Here is a 19431-nt window from a genome sequence, read left to right as displayed (position 1 = left end):
TTACCTTATTCACCAGATCTAGCATGGTGTGATTTCTAGTTCTTCCCCGAAGTCAAAATGATCAGGAAAGGTAAATGTTTTGAATCAATTCAGGGCATTGAGGGAAGCACAACGATACCATGTAAAACAGTTAAGGTCTTTTATTGTAATACGTTTTAAAAATTTTTTACTTTCATTGCACATATGTGTATATATACATATTTAATGTCAGTGAATAAATATAAGTGATGAATTCAAAGTGGACGCAGGAACATACTGAAAGAAAGTTGGGGGGGGCGAGGGAGGAAGAAAAGGAGGAGACAAAGAACAATGAATGAATGAGTGACCTGCAGCTCTTTCTGGGTGAGCCCTGGCTGGCATGGGCACTGACAGCCTCCAGGGGAGATAACTCACAGCCTCAGCAGTACTCACACCTTTTCTTTGTCGGGTTTTCCATGACAGGAGCCTTCTCTTGTCATTGCTCATTATCTTTTCTGTCTCTGAGTTGCCCTGTGCTCTTTCCCACAGATGAAGGAGGGGATCCAACTTACCAGGCTCAGCATGACCATCCCGTAAGAGCAGGCTTCTGCTGTCGGCATTCCAGAGAGCTGCGTGACTGCCTGAGCGCAGGCCTCTCCAACTTGGACAAAGGCAAGAACAGAATTCCAGTGGGTTCAGGCAGGCCGGACCTGTTACTTAACATGACGGAGGTCTATGTCTTTCCACAGCTGGAGCAGCAGTCAGGACACATTTTTAAAAAATTTCTTTGCAGTGCTGGAGATCAAATCCAGGACCTTGTCACTGGGCTGCATTTGAAGGCAAAAGGAAAAATTTATCTTGACCAAATACAAAAAGAGTCAGATTTAGTTGGATTTGAAACTACAAAATACATCTGGCTAAGTAACCCACTAATAAAATAAGCCAATAGATAAAGCAAATCCAAATCAAATAATCCGTAACACCTTAACTTGGAAAAGCAGCACTTTTTGTTAGGGTAAACCTTATCTATTCTGAGACTACATTTACTTTCAGCAGGCTTCACAGAAATATAAGGAGAGGCACTCTCTCTCTAATCCTAATAATAGCTGCCCCCCTCCTTTCTCTTTCTCTTTTTCTTTCTGTTCCTTCCCAACCTCCCACCCTCCTTCCCACCATCTCCCTCTCCTTCTCCTTCACATGCAATGTGCAATCCCTGGCTTCTTTCCTCTCATCACGCTTGGCCTCATGTCTCCTTCCCTCTCTGTGCCCTCCTCCTTCCCCCTCTCTAGTCACTGGGTGAGATCTTGGTGCCACTTCCCCTCTCCCAGGTGCTGTCCTTTAATCATGAGGGAAAAAGCAATCATAGATCCCCAAAGAAAGACCCACTTTAACAACTGCAACGCCAGCCAGGAACTATATCTTTCTCCTGGATATTAGACCTAGGACTATAATCGGATTGACAATTTGGGTACAGAATATATTTCATTTCAAAGCATTTAACTGGCACTAACTAATCCATCCTCCGCCGATGAGGGAAGTGGTTTCCCAGTATCACAGAGATGTAGCTGGTTCCCAGCCCCTTAGAACACAAATGCGTCTCTTTGTGCAAAGGGAAAAATGTAGAGAAGAAAGCAAAGTAAAAATGTGTCTCCTACATTAAATTGGTATGCCTTGTGTAAATCCTATGTCCTAGAAAGATACATTCTTATCAGATTCCAGACCTGAGTCACACTTACTTCAGGTTTGAACAAAGCAGAGGTAATTATTTCCACCCATTTCTCCTTCCAATTAATGGAAATATGAAGCATAGAAGGGCGTTTCTATGCTGAGATTATTAAAACATGAACTAAATTCACCAATACTGGAATAAGGTGGCAACATACAAATGACACAAGTTGGGGAACAGACTTGGTGCTGCCCTCCAGATATGATGGTGTCAGCAGCAGGCTGAACTCTGAGTGACTGAGAGGCAGCTCAAAGAGGAATGTCTGAGACTGAGACTCAGGAGGTTCTGTGTGTGCACCTGTGCAGGAAGGAAGGAAGGGAAGGGCGTGGGAGGGTGGATGCATGCGAGACAACAGCGCTACATGGGGTACGCCCTAGCCCGCCATTTGAAAAGCAAGTTTGGTCTTCCCAACACTCTTCATCAGAAAGACAGAAGAGCCTTGAAGGTAAACATTTGTTATTTATTTTTTAATATTCTGCTTTGTGAACTTTCCAGGTAGCTTCCACTGTACATAGCTCAAGGCCACCGACAGCTTCTAAAGTTCTGAGTACCTGAACTTTTTTTTTTCAGATGTATACTTTTGTTGTAAAAGCTGGGGTTCATGGTTTGACAATTCTCAAGGTCAATCTCAGTGCTGGACAAGTGCCTCACACACCTGAGTGTCTCCAACATGTGCTGGAGACCTCAGCCATGCAGGTGTACAATGCCAAGCACTGTAGTTCCACAAGGCTGTCTGGGAAGCCATCTCTGTTTTCTTTCCCTAATAATTGGTTCCCTGTCCCTCTGTCTGTGTCTTTGTCTCTGTCTCTCTCTTTTTCTCAGAAAAAAGGCCCAGTAGAGACCACCTGGAGTTAATTTGCTCATATTACTCATAGTGGACTAAAGTCTAGGAAGGAGTAGTGGTCCCCAGGAAGTCAATCAGTTGACTCTTGTAGCATGATTCCCCCACTAGTGTAGTCCTAGTCCACCAGTTAAATACACACAAGTAAAATGCTGCACAGCCCAAATCCCTTTCTTCTCACCTTAGACAAACTTCTTAGGGGTAGTTCAAGCAATTTCTTTGTTACTTAGCTTGTGCTTCCCATGCCTTTTCAAAGGTTATTCTTTTTTTTTTTTCCTGAGAGAGAAGCAAACCCTATATTTACTTCTGTTAGGGAGATGGAAAATGGACAGCTGATCTAAGGCCAATTGACATTTTCTTCCAGGAATTGGGAATTCAATCACAGCAAGTCAAAAGTGTCTATCAAGCCCAAATGGAGAGGGCATCTATATCAGTTAGGATTCTCCAGAGAAATAGTACAAATGGGGTACATGGAGATTTGACAGATGATAGATAGAAATAGATAAGTGAATAATAGATGATTGATTGATAGATAGGTGGATGAAGGGATTACTTTGAGTCATTGACTTACATGATTATAAAAGATGAGAAGTCCTGCGACCTACGGACTGTGAGGTGGAGGCTCAGGAGAGTGGATGATGTTGGAGGCTCAGGAGAGTGGATGATGTTGGAGGCTCAGGAGAGTGGATGATGTTGTTTGGTTCAATGATGGCGAACTTTTTAGAACTGTGAATGATAACAAAAAGCCCCCTAGGACACAGATGCCACAGATTCACCACCACTGCATCTATTCCAAGTTCAAAGGCCTGAAAACCAATGGTGCAAGTCCTGGTCAGTGTCTGAAGGCCCAAGATCCTGAGGTTCTACTTGTTTAGTTTGTTTGTTTTGTAGCTAAGGGCAAGAGAAGGTGGCTGTCCCAACCCAACCAGAGAAAATGAATTCATCCTTCTTCCACCTTTTCTTTTATTTGGGCCTTTGGTGGATGAAACAATGGCAGATCCATATAGGTGAGGACAGTTTTCTTTATACAGCTTATGAAACCAAATGCTAATTTCTTCTGGTAACACCGTCATAAGAGCACCTAGAAATATTTTGCCAACTCTCTGTTTATCCTTTTGCCCAGTTAAGTTGATGCATAAAATTAGCCATCCCAGCATACGAGGCCCACAAGAGTGCCTGAATTTTCCCATATACAAGGAGAAATAGAAAATGCCAGTCATCGAGACAGAAGTAGGCCATCACAAAAGATTTAATGGCTTTGTGGATAAGGAGTCAGGAGAAAATGACCTACTACCTGGTTCTCAGTGCTTTTTAAATTCTAGTTCTAGTCTATATGAGTTCTTTTGGTATTCTTGCCTTTGAGTTCTAGGAGATAACCATAAATTCTTCCAATATGTCTTGTTTTCTGCTTAAGACAGCTTGAATGGATTTCTATTATGCTCTTAAGTCCCTATATTACTCATACTTTGATTGCTGACATCTAATTCAATGCCTTCTGCATTGGCTATTCATTGCCATGTAACAAATTACCTCAAAAATTAGTCAAGAAAACCAAGAAAATGACATCATCTGACAGTCTCTAAGGATCAAGAATCTGGGTGTGACCTAGCTGGATCCTCTGGCTTAACATCTCTTATGTAGCTGAAATCAAGGCGGCACTTAAGCTACAGTCTCATCTTGAGATTCAGCTTGAGAAATATGTGCCTCTAAGCTCATTCACAGGGTTGCTAGCAAGTCTCAGAAGTCTGCTTACAGGTTGGTCACCCCTACCACCCCACAGGGTTGTCTCATCACATAGAAGCTGGTCAGCCCAGGAGCAGTCAACACAAGAGAGCATGGGAGAACATATCCAGAACCAAAGCCATGGTCTTTTTCTAGACCTAATCTTGGAAGCTCTATCCCATTACTTCCTATCCATTAAAAGTGAGTCACAGGGTCTAAATTACACTCAAAGGGAAGAGTATTTCATAAGGGCATGAACACCTGGAGGCAGGAATCATGAGGTGTTCCCTGTAGAAGCTTCCTGTCATAACTTCCTAGCACAGATTAATACTCTATTAAAATTTTCTCAGTGCATGCCAACAATAGGTACTCTGTGTTTTCTAAGCCCTTTTGGACTCATGTTTCTGGAGCACTGTGTGACTGAATAAAGGGTACTTAAGCCAGTCCCCTTTCTAGCAAATGCTTATGATGATAACAAAGGACTAAGCTTCTCTTATTAACCACATTGCAAATTCCTTGAAAGCAGGAACTATCCTTATGTTTCATAATGAAAATCATAGCAAGTCAGTAAAGGTACTATCATTGACTGAGTGAATTTGTATATAATACAGTAGAAAGAGCTCTGGCATGATTCTCTGGCACCTAAGTTCTACTTGTGATTCAGCGTTCAATCCTTTTGACTTTGGAAAAATTGAAACTTCTTAGGGTCTTTGCTTCCCATCTTAAAGTAGACACATTAGATAAGAACTTTAAAGCTATTGTTATGAATAATACATTCTAAATTTGAATTCTTTTGGGGGTAGTATAAAGAAACTTCTGGTGATCCTCTACATCTCCTTCATCTATCTCTAATTCGGCAACCAGTGTATTGTGGACTCTCCTCAAGTTGATCATGCCTATTTTCTTTTCGTCCCTGGGTCTTCTCCATGCATGTGGGAGTTTGCCTGTCTGTGTGTCTGGACAGCTCAGAAGTGGGAGGGAATGAATAACTCCAGAGACAATCTTCCACCAGGGTCAGATGGGACACGGTAGATAACAGCCCCGGTCCCCTGCCCTTTGGCTGGACAGTTTTACAAGGCTGTCTTTATGCTTTCTTGAGAAATCAGCCCCTGCCTTCTTTTATATGGGGGTTTATTCCTACCCTGTGTCGTAATCTCGCTTTCCTTCATTCCTTCACCTTACTTCTCCACTGAAATCACAGCTCATGTAAACTATCTTTCTCAAGGTCTTGTTGTCATGCTCTCCTTTCAAGGTAAAGATGTCATTTTTTTCTCAGCCCAGTCTCTCTCATAAAAGCTAAACCATGAAGAATCTTGGGTCAGGAAGACAGTGTATATGCCATAAGTAGAATTCTGACCAGACTGGAAAAGTTTGTTCCTTGTGATCTTCTCTGGGCCAAAGTTTCAGAATGAGGAGTTGTCTGATTGGAATGAAGGAAATGATCAAGGGCAGAAATCATTCATTCTCTTTCTGAGATTGCAGGAGGAATTAACCTGCATGTGCACTTGCAGTAACTCAGGGCAGCACCTAGTGATATAGACAGCAAGCAGAGTTAGCATTTCAGAGTTATCCTAGATTCCATTTGGTATATAAGGTGTCAAAGAAATGTCCAAAGGACCCCAGGAGAACATAGATGTTAGCAAGATATTGGTTGGAGAGCTTGCCCGTGATTTGTTATCACAGGGGGAAAAGGATCCTAGAACCAGATGAACTGACTGGGCCACTTAAACAGAAAACTAATTAGGAGTCACAGTGACACCTCAGAGATCTTTAATAGCAACCAGGGCCGAGTAGGAGCTGAGATGGCAGAAAAGACCACATGACACTATAAGTTCACCAATTTTAAGTTCGCAGATTTCAGCAGTTGCCAACACCATGAACATCTATTGTGGTGGAGACATGAAAGACACAGAAAGGGGGACAGTATTGCTGTATAGACCCCTTTCCTCCATAACCATAAGACATAGAGTGTTTTTCCCCTGTACCCTGATGACATCAAACAAGGAACACAGAGCAATATGGAAAGTGTGATTACTGAAAACAAGATACCAAATTTTCAATGAGATTGTTTAAATTATTGGCATGGACCAGGCTCACCAGACTAGAACCAAGTTTAGCATCCACTTCTGTGTATGTACATGTACATGCATGTCTACTACTACAAAGGTAATTCCTTTGTGCCTCTAACTGGCGCTTGGATAAATCTTTAAACTCTTCATAGGTGATAGTCAGATATAGGGGATAAGACTTGTCTGTAGGAAATGAACAACCATGAATATAGAGTCTCCTAGCTAAGACAGCTCTCCATACATTATTTGCTCTGTGTCATTTGGACTGGAAATGCCATATGAGCTGCAGATCCACCTCCAAGTGTCTGCTTTTACCTGGGAGGCAGAAGTCAGGGGTCTTTACACACTCAGCAACTATGATGGAAGGGTGGGGGTGGGAGAGGTGGCAGCATTTACCCTTTCATCTCCTTGGGTAGCCTCCATTTTTCTGGCCCCATTTCAGCCATATCAAGGCTATCTGTGTCCCCCTGTCTTTCCCAGCCTCCTCTGGGACATCTCTTCTGCTGTGACAGTTGCTGAGGGTTCCCCAGGGCAGGTCGAAGCCTGATTTGCTTTTCAAGCTCTGCCCACTTATTGATCTCCTGTCTGAGAAATGTCAGCAGCAGCCAGGAGCTCGCTCAGCTAAGGCACTTAGCTTGGAAGCCTGTGGTATCTGCAAGCATAAACTCTCCTGTCTCCTGCCTGTCTGGCTTTAGAACTATCCCCACCCCCACCTTGGGAAAAGTCTTCTAAGATGAGATGGCAAGAATCAAACAGCGACATGCTTTCAACACTGGGACAGGAACCAGATTTAAATTGGGCAAAGCTGTGAGCTCTGAGCCAGTACATTTCACTTCCTGCCTTCCCTCCCCTCTGGGTATTTGTGGCTGCCAGCAGGTAAGGAGATCTGGGGGAGGGTGGCCAGGGGCAGGTACTGGGCCCAGGACCTAGAGTCCAAAAGTGGGGCTCTGGTCCAGGAGCTGGGCAGACACAGACAGAGGTAACCCATGATTCTAACTGCCATCCCCTTGCCCTACACGCCCCCCCCCCCATGCAATTTAAATGCAGGATTGTGAGGAGGGGAGGGGAAGAGAAAGAGACTGTGTGTTTAGTGGTTAAACCTTTTAAAGTTTAAGTGCATAAACAGGGCCTTCTCCGTATCTGTCTGTAGCAATTCCCATGACAGTTACAGCAAAATTACAGAAACTGGGTCGTTTATATAACCCTTTGTATTGTCAAAGCACATTAAATATCTGCTTTCCCGCACCCTGCTGAGCTGTCTTCAGCTGTCAAATCCCCATACTGCAGCTCAGCACACTGAGGGTAAAGGACTCTGGCAAGGAGCACATGGGGAATACTGAACCCTCAGGTGCAGCACATGTTTGGAAAAGGAGATTTAAATTTCCTCTGAGCACCAGAATCCCATGGCTTAAAATACACTGAATTCTCAGCTTTCCAGCTAACTGCTTTGTCACCTGGCCAGTGGGCTTTTTCCTCCCAGATAGGCAAATAGGACATTTGTCTTTCACTCTGGACAGGGTTGAAAGAGCTAATTCATCTGTTCACTCATTTAAAGAGAATTTATCGAATGTTTTCTAAAATATTAGTACTACGAATAACATCTCAGCCACTGTTTTAAGGACTTTTATTAACCCTTTCAATCCTAATTTAAAACAATGAAGTAGGCACTGTGGTTGTGCCTATTGTGTAGATAAGGAGAGTGAGAAATGCAGAGGTATAGTGGGTGTTTCAATGCGCTGCTCAAATGCCCATTTAGGCCTGAGATGCTCATTCCGTTAACAGCTGGGAGTGTTGACAAGGAGAGCATTCACATTTAATGTCCCTGCAGAAACTGCCATGGAAGTCTTATCCCCACACTGAATGACAGAATCATGCAGAAATGTGAAGGCCCACTGCCTCACCTCAATTCAGGAAAAGTCGGAAGGGCCATCTGGTCTTCAGAGGTCCTAAGGGGTCCCGTGAAATCTCTTTTGTGACAGCATCATAGCAGCTTACCTCCTCCCTCAGCCCAGCTCTTCTTCCTTTCCTTGCCCACTCACTGCTCTTGAGCTCCAAAGTAATCTTTGCCAAGTCTCTTGAACTCATGTCTCTATCTTTGCGTCTCCATTTTCATATCTCCACTTCCAATCCCATCTACCTATTTCTATCTCCACCTCCATCTCTAAGAGTGTTTTCCTGGGAGTCCCAAGTAATGCAATACTCATCAAGGTCCCACAGCCAGGGTGGAGTGGAGGTAGTTTTAACTTTATCACTCAGCTGGCCTACCTCTTTTACGGAGTAGCTTCTCCTTGCTAGTCCTGGAATTGGTACTTTATCCACATTTTTTGACTCATTTAATCCTTCAGCCCTGGAAGTATCACAATCCTAGTTTACATAGTGGCTTCATAAGTTTATCCAGGAGATAGAGGCTCCAGCAAGATCAGAGTCCAGGTCTCTCAGACTGCAAAACTTTGGCTGGCATGGCAGTCTGGCCCAGACAATCCCTCCATTCCAATCTATTCATGTGGACAATGCAGCACTTTCCAAGGGTGTTTCTATGTCACAAACTTTTAACTCTTGGAGTCTTGTCTCCATTTTATCAGTAAGAGAATCTAACCTCTGGAAAGCTAAAAGGGCTTACCCTGCTTGTTCCTAACACTCTGAGAACTAATAATTGCTTTTTTTTCCTAGAACCCTTTTTTGACATGCAAAAAGCATTCCCTATACTGCTAATCACAATGTAAAATGGTTTTTAAAAATACCTGTGATGGGGGCTGGGGATTTAGCTCAACGGCATAAGCGCCTGCCTTGCAAGCAGGCAGTTGTGAGTTCGATTCCTGGTACTGATAAAAAGGAAAAAGACCAAAAAACAAAAACCTGTGAAAAACTGGGCAATAGTTTAAAAAGTTAAACTTACAGATATAATCCATTTATAGGTATTTATCTAAGTGAAAAGAAATCATATGTTCAGAGACCTATATGTGAATGCTAGAGAGCTTTATTTACTATATTCTAAGCTCAGAAACAATTCAAGTGTTATCAATAAATGAATGGATAAACTGAAATAAAGAGGACAAATCAATAACATGAATTAATCTCAAAAACATGAGGCATAAAGGAAGTAATACACAGAAGGATAAATATAATGTAATTTCAGTTAGATAATGCTCTAGAACAGGAAAAGCTAATCTATAGTGGTAGAGTTTAGAATAATGTTTATCTCAGTGCATGGAGGTCTTCACTGGAAAACAGCACAGGAAACTTTCTAGAGTTGGATATCTTTTATAGCTTCATAGAGTGGTGGTTATATGAATGTACACATTTGTCAAAATTAATCCAACTGTATCTCTGAAGTCACTTTCTTTGTCGCTGGGACAAAATACTAAGCACCTACAACCTAAAAGAAGAGAGGGTTATTTTGGCTCAAAGTTGCAGAGGTCTCAGTCTTTGTATGCCTGGATGGTCTTAAGGCAGAACTGGCATGGTGGAAAAAGGAAGCAAAGAGAGAAGGGAAGAGTCGAGGAGGAAGATAAATGCCTCTAGGTCACATTTTCAGTGACCTGCCTCTAACCAGGCCCCAGCTCCTAACAGCAAGTCTCTTTAATCCAATCACCCTCCACAAGCCCTGCCTCTGAGTGCTTTGGGGGAGAGGGGATTTGAGATCTAAAACACAACACTGTATAATTAAAATGCTATAAAGCTAATTAAAAATGGGTCTCTGACACAATAGATGTAATATTTTTTTCTTTCCTTCCTCACTCCCTGCCTCCCTTTCTTCTTTCTTTCTTTCTGCCTTTCTTTTTTCTCTATCTCTTCTTCCATCCTACTGGAAACTGAATCCAAGGCCCTGCCACTGAGACATATTCCCAGCTCTTATTTAATCTTTTATTTTGATACAGGGTCTTACTAAGTTGCTGATTTGTCAAGATGGAACTCGAGCTTGAGATCCTCATGCTTAGCCTACCAGTGTGCTACCATGCTCATTTTAGAAACGATATTCTTAACCTTGGGCTCCAGAGTTGGCTGGCATCTCCTGTGAGCCTCTGTGTATTTTCCAGGAAAGGGGCTCTAATTTTGCTTAGGCTCTACTTTTGCAAGAGTGTTCACAACTTACTTAGACACAGAAGAAACAAAGTACCTCAAACAAGTGCTGTGTTACAAATTTCCCTTCCCAAAACTCTGTATAGCTTGGAATTTGGACTCCTGGGAATACAGAGTCATAGTGAAAACAGGAAAGATTCCAAAAGGGATTACTGGCTAATTCTGCCCTGTAAATTGGAAGGAATGGCCCAGGGTCAATTCTGAGACTAAAGAATCATCAGATTATTTAACCCAGTCTTCCAGGAAGATGGTAGAGAAGGCACAGTCAACTCAGGTGTCTACTGACTTATACTGTTTTGAAATCACAATATTGCCATGCCTGTGTAAACCACCACAATGCAGTGAAATCTTATTATTTGCCATATATTATTGTGTTGACAGATGCAAGAGGGACCTGTGGACACCACCAGACACACCTCATTCCCTTGGAAAATAGGGAGCTTGGACAATTCTGTCTCAGCAAAAGTTTTTTTGAGTAGTCATCTCAGCCTTTCAGATATAAGCTGGGGTGGGGATGGGTTATACTGAGCAGCACCTGGTGCAGGAAAACAAGTGAGCATGTCTGTGTGTGCGCATGCGCACATCAGCAGGAGCTGGGGTGTTGGTGTGCAAGATATTTCAGAAGCTAGCAGCAGTAGCAGCACTTGGGAAGTTGAAATGCTGAAACCTGTGAATCAGTCCAAGTACAAAGCTCCCAGTTTCTAATTTCGTACCTGTTTCCAACACCTTGAGAAGAGTCAATCTGTGCAGAACCTCATGCTGCTGGCATTTTTGATACTTGCTCCTAGGAGGATGCAATAATAGAGGTGTCTCAACCATTGATTTCTTTGAGAAGATACTATGTCATCAATAACTTTGAGCCTGCTCTAGCAACCCCTCTGGAACTTTTCAGTGCTCACGTTCTGAAACACTCAATAAACAACTCAAACGTCCATCTTCTGCCCGCTATGGTAAGAGCAGACCCAAGTGCTATTTTTTCCCATTCTTTCACCATGTGATTATCAAGCATCTACTCTGTTTCAGAATCTAGACATTCAACAAGAAATAAGACAAAAAAATCTCCTGTCCTCAGGGAACGTATATTAGTGAATTAATAAATTATGTAATTTGTCAGATAATAGTGTGGGAAAAAGGTAATGGTAGAGAAAAATAAATGTGAATGCAACTTTAGATAATGTGGTCAGAGAAGGGTTCGTTGGAAATAAGCCAGTTGACAATGTAAAGACGTTTTGAGGTGATGGAGTGAGCTTTACAACAACTGGAAAGATAGGCCCAGGGAGAAATGTCAGCCAGTACAGAGGCCAAGGAGCAGTAACATGCTGGAGTATTAGAACAGTAAAGAGGCCAATGTACCAGTCACTACCAGCTGAGCAAAAGGGAGGACAACTACAAGGTAAGTAAGGGTCACATTGTGAAGGTCCCTGTAGGCAGCCATAAAATTTGGGCTTTGATTCTGGGAGGAAAGACCTTGAGCACAGGAAGAATTCCCTGCAATGTAAGTTTTAAAAGGAGCATGCTGGCTGCTGCACTAAAGAACAGGTTGTACTATACGGGCAGAAGCAGAGGACTTCAATTTGGAGCAATTTAATTTCATATACTTAGTAGATACCTAAGTGAAATGTTGAATAGGGATTTCAATTTACAATCTGAAGTTGAAGGGCAAGGTCCTGGTCAGAGATTAAAAAAAACTGGGAGACATTAGTATATGTGTGCTATTTAAGGTTAGTAGAGTGGACGAAAATACTAAGGTGGTGATTGAAATCAGACAACAGTAGGACCAAAAAGTTAGACCTAGGTCCCTCCAGCTTTAAATGCTTAAGATACTTTCTTAAAAATCCCCTTAGTATGGTTCTTTTTTTCCCTTGCCAAAAAAAGGGGGGAGGTCACATTGACACATGCTAAATTATCTTTAGGTGTCAGTAATCATGGTGATAACTCACAGTGAGATCATTTATTTTTATTTTCAGGCTTACCTAGCCTATAGAAAATAAACAATGGAATGGCTGCCTAAGAGATGCTGAAGAAGCTCAGCCTGGTATATATGGAAGGGAAGATCGGAGAGTTTATTGTACTTATTTGAGAATTCATTCTTTTTCCATTGAGCTGCCAAAGACTTCCACTTGTATTTGATTGGGCCTGTGATGGGAAAAAAAATAACCCCTTTCTGAGATTCTTAACACAAATGGTGGCTCTGTTTTATCTAGAGACCCTCCATACCTATCTCCTGCTTCATTCTGTTATCCTCTACTGGAAACAGTTTAAAACTTCATGGCCAGTCACTCTAAGCCTGTACATATCGACCTTAGCTCCTAATTAGCATACCAAAAAGACTAAGAATAAACTAAGAAATACACCGCTGCCTAGGTCCCAGACAGGTTACTGGATGACTGACACTCAGGACAGATCTGAAGTATATTGCAAAGGTTTTGAAAAGTGGACTAACATAGGATCCATAGCCAAAAGAATGTCAGTGATAACTTACAGCCTGGACCTAACTAGATGAAATACTTGCACTCCATAAAATTCAAGCAAAACCCAGGGTTTCATAGAGTAATACACTAAAAATGTCCAGAATACAACTCCAATTACTCATCTTATGAAGAACCATGAAAATTTCAACTTTCATGTAAACAGAAAATCAACAGGTACCAGTGATGTGCTTTTGGGGAGTATCTGAAAAATAATTTGAAATACCTGTTTAAAAAATCATTCAAGCAAGTAATCAAAAACACTCTTAAAACAAAAGTTAACACAGAAGGTACAAAGAATGATCAGTGGAAATCCTAAAATTGAAAAATAGAATAATGAAAATAATAAAAAGTTTAAGAAATGGATCCAATATGAGAAAAAGTCTGTGACAGTGAAAATAGATCAATAAAAACTGTCTCATATGAATAATAGACTGAAAAATGATCTTGTATTTACATCAGGTATATGAGTTTTAACATTAATGTTGTCAAAGACTCATAGAAGAGGAGAAAGCCATTTGAAGCAATGATGTTTGAAAACTACCTGCTAGTTTTCTGAGACTGAGGCAAAGTACCTAAGGTAATCAATTTAAAAGGAAGAAAGGTTTATTTTGGTTCATAATTTCAAGCATGGTCCTTTAGCCCCATCATTTTGGGCTTTTGGTGAGGCTGATAATTGTGGGTGATGGGAGCACACGGTGAAGCAAAGTTGTTCACCTCATGTTACCCAGGAAGGAGAGAGAGAGGAGCAAAAGCAAGAGCAAGCCAAAGAGACAGAGACAGAGAGAGAGAGAGAGAGAGAGAGAGAGAGAGAGAGAGAGAGAGAGAAGTAAAGTAAAGATAGGATCCCAGTATTCCATTCCAGGACGTATTACCCACTAACCCAGAGACCTAACTTTCTTCCATTGGGTCCCATTTCTTAATGGTTCCACTGCATACCAATAGTGCCAAACAGAGGATGAAATCTTTAATGTATGAAACTTTGGGGGTCACTCCAGATCCAAATTATAGCATTTCCCAAGTTTGGCAAAAGACGTAAACCTAAGTATTCAAGAAGCCAAGTGAATCCCAAACAGAATAAATCCAAATAAATCCATGCCTAGATACATCATAAACTGATGAAAAATAAAGATGAAGAAAATCTCTTGAAAGTTGCTCAAGCAAAACAACACATTACCTGCAGGGAGACAGCAATTTGAATGACTATGGATAGCTCCTCAGAAATGATGGAGGCCAGTAGAAAGTGGCACAATATCTTTAAAGCACTAAAAGGAAAGAAGACTGTCAGCACACTCCTAAATTGAGCAATACTATGCTTTAAGAATAAATGAAGGTGGAAATAAAGATAATAGATGGTAGCAAACAAAGAATTTGTAACTAGTAGATCTATGCTAAAATAATTGCTAAAAGAGGTTCTTCAAATGACAGAAAAATGATAATGCAAGGAAAGCTCGACTATTAGAAATAAAAGAAGAGCAAGGGCAATATTGTATACCTGTATAAACATAATAGATTATTCTTCTATTTTGTGATATTTAAAATATTTGATCATTGAAGAAAAATTATAACATTACCTTGTAGAGTTTTTAATGTAAGTTAATGTAATATATAAGACATACAAAACAGCTATAACACAGATGGAGAAAACTGATCCTAAATGGTATAAATTTTCTATTTTGAACTGAAATGGCAAAATATTAATTCTACGTTGATAGTGTAAATTTTAAGTACATATTTTTTAATTCCTAAAGAAATCACTAAAATAATATATAAGATATCATCAAAATTACAAGAGATAGAATTGAATACTAAAGATGTTCAAATAACACTGACTAAACAATGTGGTATCCTGAATTGAATATTACAATAGAAAAATGAAATTAGTAGAAAATTTGACAAAGTTTGACAAGTTTAGATTTAATTAATGACATGCCAGCTATGATCTTAATTTTTAAAAATGTACCATGGGAATGTTAGATGTTAACGTTAAGGAAAATTGACTAAAGAGTATATAATAACTTTCTATATTGTCAGTGCAACTTTTTGATACCTCTAATATTTTTCCAAAATAAAAACTACTTAATGTTCTGATCACCACAAATTGGACCAGAAAGCAGATACTGAAGAATAAAAAAATAGAAAGAATGAAAAGAAACCAAATAACAAAATGGCAGAATTAATCCAACCATATCCATAATTACATTAATATAAATGGCCCAAACACAATTAAAAGGATGATGCTTAGAAAATCAAAATATAACCCAAACATAAGCTTTCTATAAGAAACTCATTTCAATTATAATGATGTAGGTACATTAAAAGTGAAAGGAGGAAAAAGATGTACCATGCAAACATTAAACCAAAGAAAGCTGGAGTGGCTATATTAATATCAGACAAAGAAGACTTCAGAGAAAATTACCAGGGATCAAGAGGGACATTACATAATGATAAAAGGATCAATTCACCAAGAAGACATAACAGTGCTAAATGCGCTTGCACTTAATAAAAGCGTTTGTACTACATGAATCAGAAATTGAAAAACTTGAAAAGAGAAACAGACCAATCCACAATTATAGTGAGAAACTTTTCAACACTGCTTTCTTCGTGATACAACTGGTAGGCAGAAAATCAGCAAGCATATAAAAGAAGTGAACAATAATGTCATCCAACTGGATCTAATTGACATTTATAGAACATACCACCTAGCAACAACATAATGCACATTTTTTCAAGTGAACATGAAACATGCACCACAATAGGCAATATACAATATTTATTAGCAAACCTAAAAGAATTAAAACTATACAATGCATGCTCTTAAACAATATAGAATTAAACTAGAAATGAATATTAGAAAGGTAACAGGAAAATCTTCAAATTCTGAGAAAATTAAAAGTATACTTTTTAAATAGTCAATGGACCAAAGAGAAAATATCAGGGAAAATTTTAAAGTAACCAAAATGAACAAAAATTAAAATATAACACATTAAATTTTGCGTAATGTGTCTATGGAAGTGCTTGGAAGAAAATTTATAATATTAAATGCTTAAAGTAGAAAAGAATCTCAAATAATAACAAACAGCTTCCACCATCAGAAATTAGAAAAAAGGTACAAAATAAACCCAAACCAAGTAAAAGGAAGGAATTAATAAAAAGCAGAAATTAATGAAATAAAAAATAAATTAATAATAGGTAAAACCTAGCAAACAAAAAGTTAGTGCATTAAAATGGTCAATAGACTATCTCTAGTAAGACTGAAGATTCTAGGCCAACCTGGACAATTTTACAAGACCCTGTCTCAAGAAAAACAAAGATAATAAAGGAATAATATGAATAACTCTTTGCACATGAATTTGACAATTTAGATAAAATAGACCAAGTCCTTATCATGCACAAATTAGAAAAATTCACCCAAGATAAAATAGATGAGCTGAAAATTCCTTTATCTATTATAGAAATCAAGTTCATAGATTAAAAGTTTCCAAAAAAGAAATTTCTAGGCCCACATGGTAAACCTGCTAAACACTTCAAGAAGTGAGTTCTATGAACTCTTCTAGAAAACAGCAGAGGATAAAACACTTTCCAACTCACTTTATGAGGCCAACATTCCAGATACTAAAGCCAAACTAAAGGACTACAAGAATGGAAATCTATACACTAATATTTCTCAAGAACATATGTAAAAATCTTCAGTGAACCCTTAGAAAATTGAATATAACAACATACAAAATAATAACTTAATCAAGCAGAGTCTAACTCAAAAATATAATATTCAAAAATGAAGAGATGTAAATCACAATATCAACAGTTGAAAGAAGAAAAAAACCTAAGATCATGTAAATTGCTGAACAAAAAAGCACTTATAAAATTCAACATTCATTCATGAAAGACTCAGCAAGTTACAAACAGGAATATTCTTCAGCAAAATAATGAGTAACTTGCAAAAAGACTAAATTAATGTCATACTTAATAGCTTAAAATGGAATACTTTCACCTTACGATCAGAAACAAGACAAGGATGACCATAAGTGCCCTTCCAATTTAACACTAGTGAATGAGAGAATGCAATAAAGCAAGAAAAAGAAATAAAGGTGTGTGTGTTGGAAAGAAAGAAAAATTTTCCCTTGCTGGCCACATGATTGTTTATGTAGTAAACCTGAAAGAATCTACATGCATTGCAAACATATACCAATTAAAACTTTTAAATTAGAAAACAATTCCTAGAATCAACGAGTCTAACAAGTTTGTAGATAAACATTTATACAAAACTAAAACAGAATTTTAAAGAGCAGCATAATTTATAGTGGCTCCAAAAATAACTAATTAGGCATACATATAATAGAGTATGTACGGAATCTGTATAATTAAAATTGTAAGACAGTGATGACAGAAATCAAAGAAGAATTTAAAAAGTGGAGAAAAAGTGGTATATCATGGAAAAGTGACACACCATGGTCATAGATTTTTGAAATATCACATAGTAAATTGCTACCAAAATGATTTATAGATTTAATACAATTGCAATGGAATTTTTGCACATATAAGCAAGGTTATTCTAAAATTTACATGGAAAGACAAAAGAACTAGAATAGCTAAAACAAAGTTTTAAAATAGTGAATAATAAATCATTTTAAGACTTCCTTTATAGCTACCATACTAGAGATAGCTATGCTGTTGGCACAAGGATAGACACAGCAATGGAACAAAATAAAGCTTCTAGAAATAATCTCAGTTGTATGGGCAACTGATTTTGGTTACAGTTGCAAGGAGTGAGCACAGGCCCCCTTGGGCTCTCTTTCACTTCCTGGAACTCTGACCTTACGCCCTGAGGTTAGGGGAAGAAGTAGTTCCCTTAGGCTAGGCTAGCTTGACCTCTTAGATACAACCAATTAAAAAAGGACCAGACTTTGGTGGACTGGACTCAATCAAACATATTTCAGATCTTGAATAGCTAGATATCTTTTTCTTCCTTCTATAGATAACAAAATAAGATGTGAACAACTATAATTTTGTGTCCTATATCCCAGGTGTAGTTGGTAGTAGGGTTTTAGTTTCTATCTGTTGCCCCAACCATGCATTGGAAGTTCTCAAGACAGAAAGCTATCTTCCACTTGTTTTCTCTAGTATGATATTATCTTCCTAGAGCGTCCAATCTTTCCCTTATGAACCAAATTGGTTGTGTAGTACTGGGGTGGCAGTGCAGAGAGTTGATGTCCTCTAACATTGTTTTCCTTGCCTTCCTGGCTATTTGCTTGTGTTTGCAGACTCTGAGCTTCCACTGACTGAAAAATTGAAAGAGAACAAACTACAGAGGCAACCAGATACAATGACAGGCTGAGGCAGGGGGCCAAAATTATGAGGTGCCCATGTGTGATAAAAATATGGTAAATGCTTCATTTTAAAAATTATCATAATAAAAGATGCATTGCCATGAGTCCCTCTCAAAATATTTCCCTTCTGTTCAAACACACTTATTCCCATCCTTCTTGCCACTTTTTGAAGCAGTTCTGAAAGTCCTCTTTCATGGGTATCTTTAGTTGCACTGTTGTAGCTGACTTGATGCCCTAAGTTGATTTTAAATGTTTACTTTTCTTGGTCATTTTGACTTTGGGGAAAAACCAGAAGTCACATGGTATCAGATGTGGTGAATGAGGATACACGGCAGTGTTTCCACCAGCCTGCTTTTCCATCAGATGGCACTAAACAGAATCACTTAGCACTTAGCACGTTTATGAACATACCACCTACAGGCACCCATGAAAGAGGCCTTTGGAACTGCTTCAGCAAGTGGCAAGAATGATGCAATAGTTGTGTTCAAACCGAGGGGGAAAATTTTGAGAGGGATTAGTGGCAGCAAGTCTTTTACTGTAATACATTTTTAAAATGTAAACATTCACCATGTATTTTGATCAGCACTTGCAGGCTGCTCTTGTGAGTGTAGCTGAAAAAATGCACTTGCTGTTATTTCTGTGTTGGAGGCTATTGAACTGTGAGCTCAACTGTGTCTTCCTCAAAATTTATATGTTGACATTCTTAGCTCCAGTATCTCAGAATGGACTGTACTTGGAGACAGAGTAGATAGATGATCAAGTTAAAGTGAGGGCTTTAGATTGGGCCCTAGTCCAAAGTGGCACATGCCCTTAAGAGAAAACGTTTGGATACAGGCACTCACAGAGGAAGTGCAAGGTGAAGACACAGGGGCAAGACTGCTGTCTCTGTGGCAAGGCCCGGAATAGATGCTTCCCTGAAGGCCGTTGGAAGAAGCCAACCTTGCTGGCACTCTAATCTCAGACTGCTAGCCTGCAGAACCACAAGCAATGATGTTCAGTTGTTTCAGTCACCCAGTTCAGAGTTAAGAATCACCCGAAGGGGCAGCTACTAAACAGCAGCTGTGGAGCAGGGAATGGAGAATCACTTCCTGAGCCTCTCTCCCAGCATCTGTCCTTCCTCCCTTCCTTCTTCCTTCCTCCCGTTCTCCCTCCCTCCCTTTTCTTCCTTCTTCCTTTGAGCGGATGGTCATAGAGGGGGTCTCTGAGTGGCTGCAGGGGCCCCTATGTGATGCCTGGA

General features: G+C 39.6%; 1 long non-coding RNA gene across 1 annotated transcript in view; it reads left to right on the top strand.

Annotated features, from left to right (window-relative positions):
* Positions 1-2050: 2050 nt before the first annotated feature.
* LOC134475412 (uncharacterized) overlaps positions 2051-19431 on the top strand; it is a 32613-nt gene continuing 15232 nt past the window's right edge. The window contains exons 1-2 of the long non-coding RNA XR_010046510.1: positions 2051-2129; positions 10778-11346. This is a non-coding gene — a long non-coding RNA (uncharacterized LOC134475412). The remainder of the gene's footprint in view (positions 2130-10777; positions 11347-19431) is intronic.

The sequence above is a fragment of the Cavia porcellus genome, unplaced genomic scaffold, assembly GCF_034190915.1.
Source record: "Cavia porcellus strain 051 isolate PalLab524CR breed Dunkin Hartley unplaced genomic scaffold, mCavPor4.1 scaffold_3, whole genome shotgun sequence".
Taxonomy (NCBI): Eukaryota; Metazoa; Chordata; class Mammalia; order Rodentia; family Caviidae; genus Cavia; species Cavia porcellus.
This window is presented reverse-complemented; position numbering and strand designations above follow the sequence as displayed.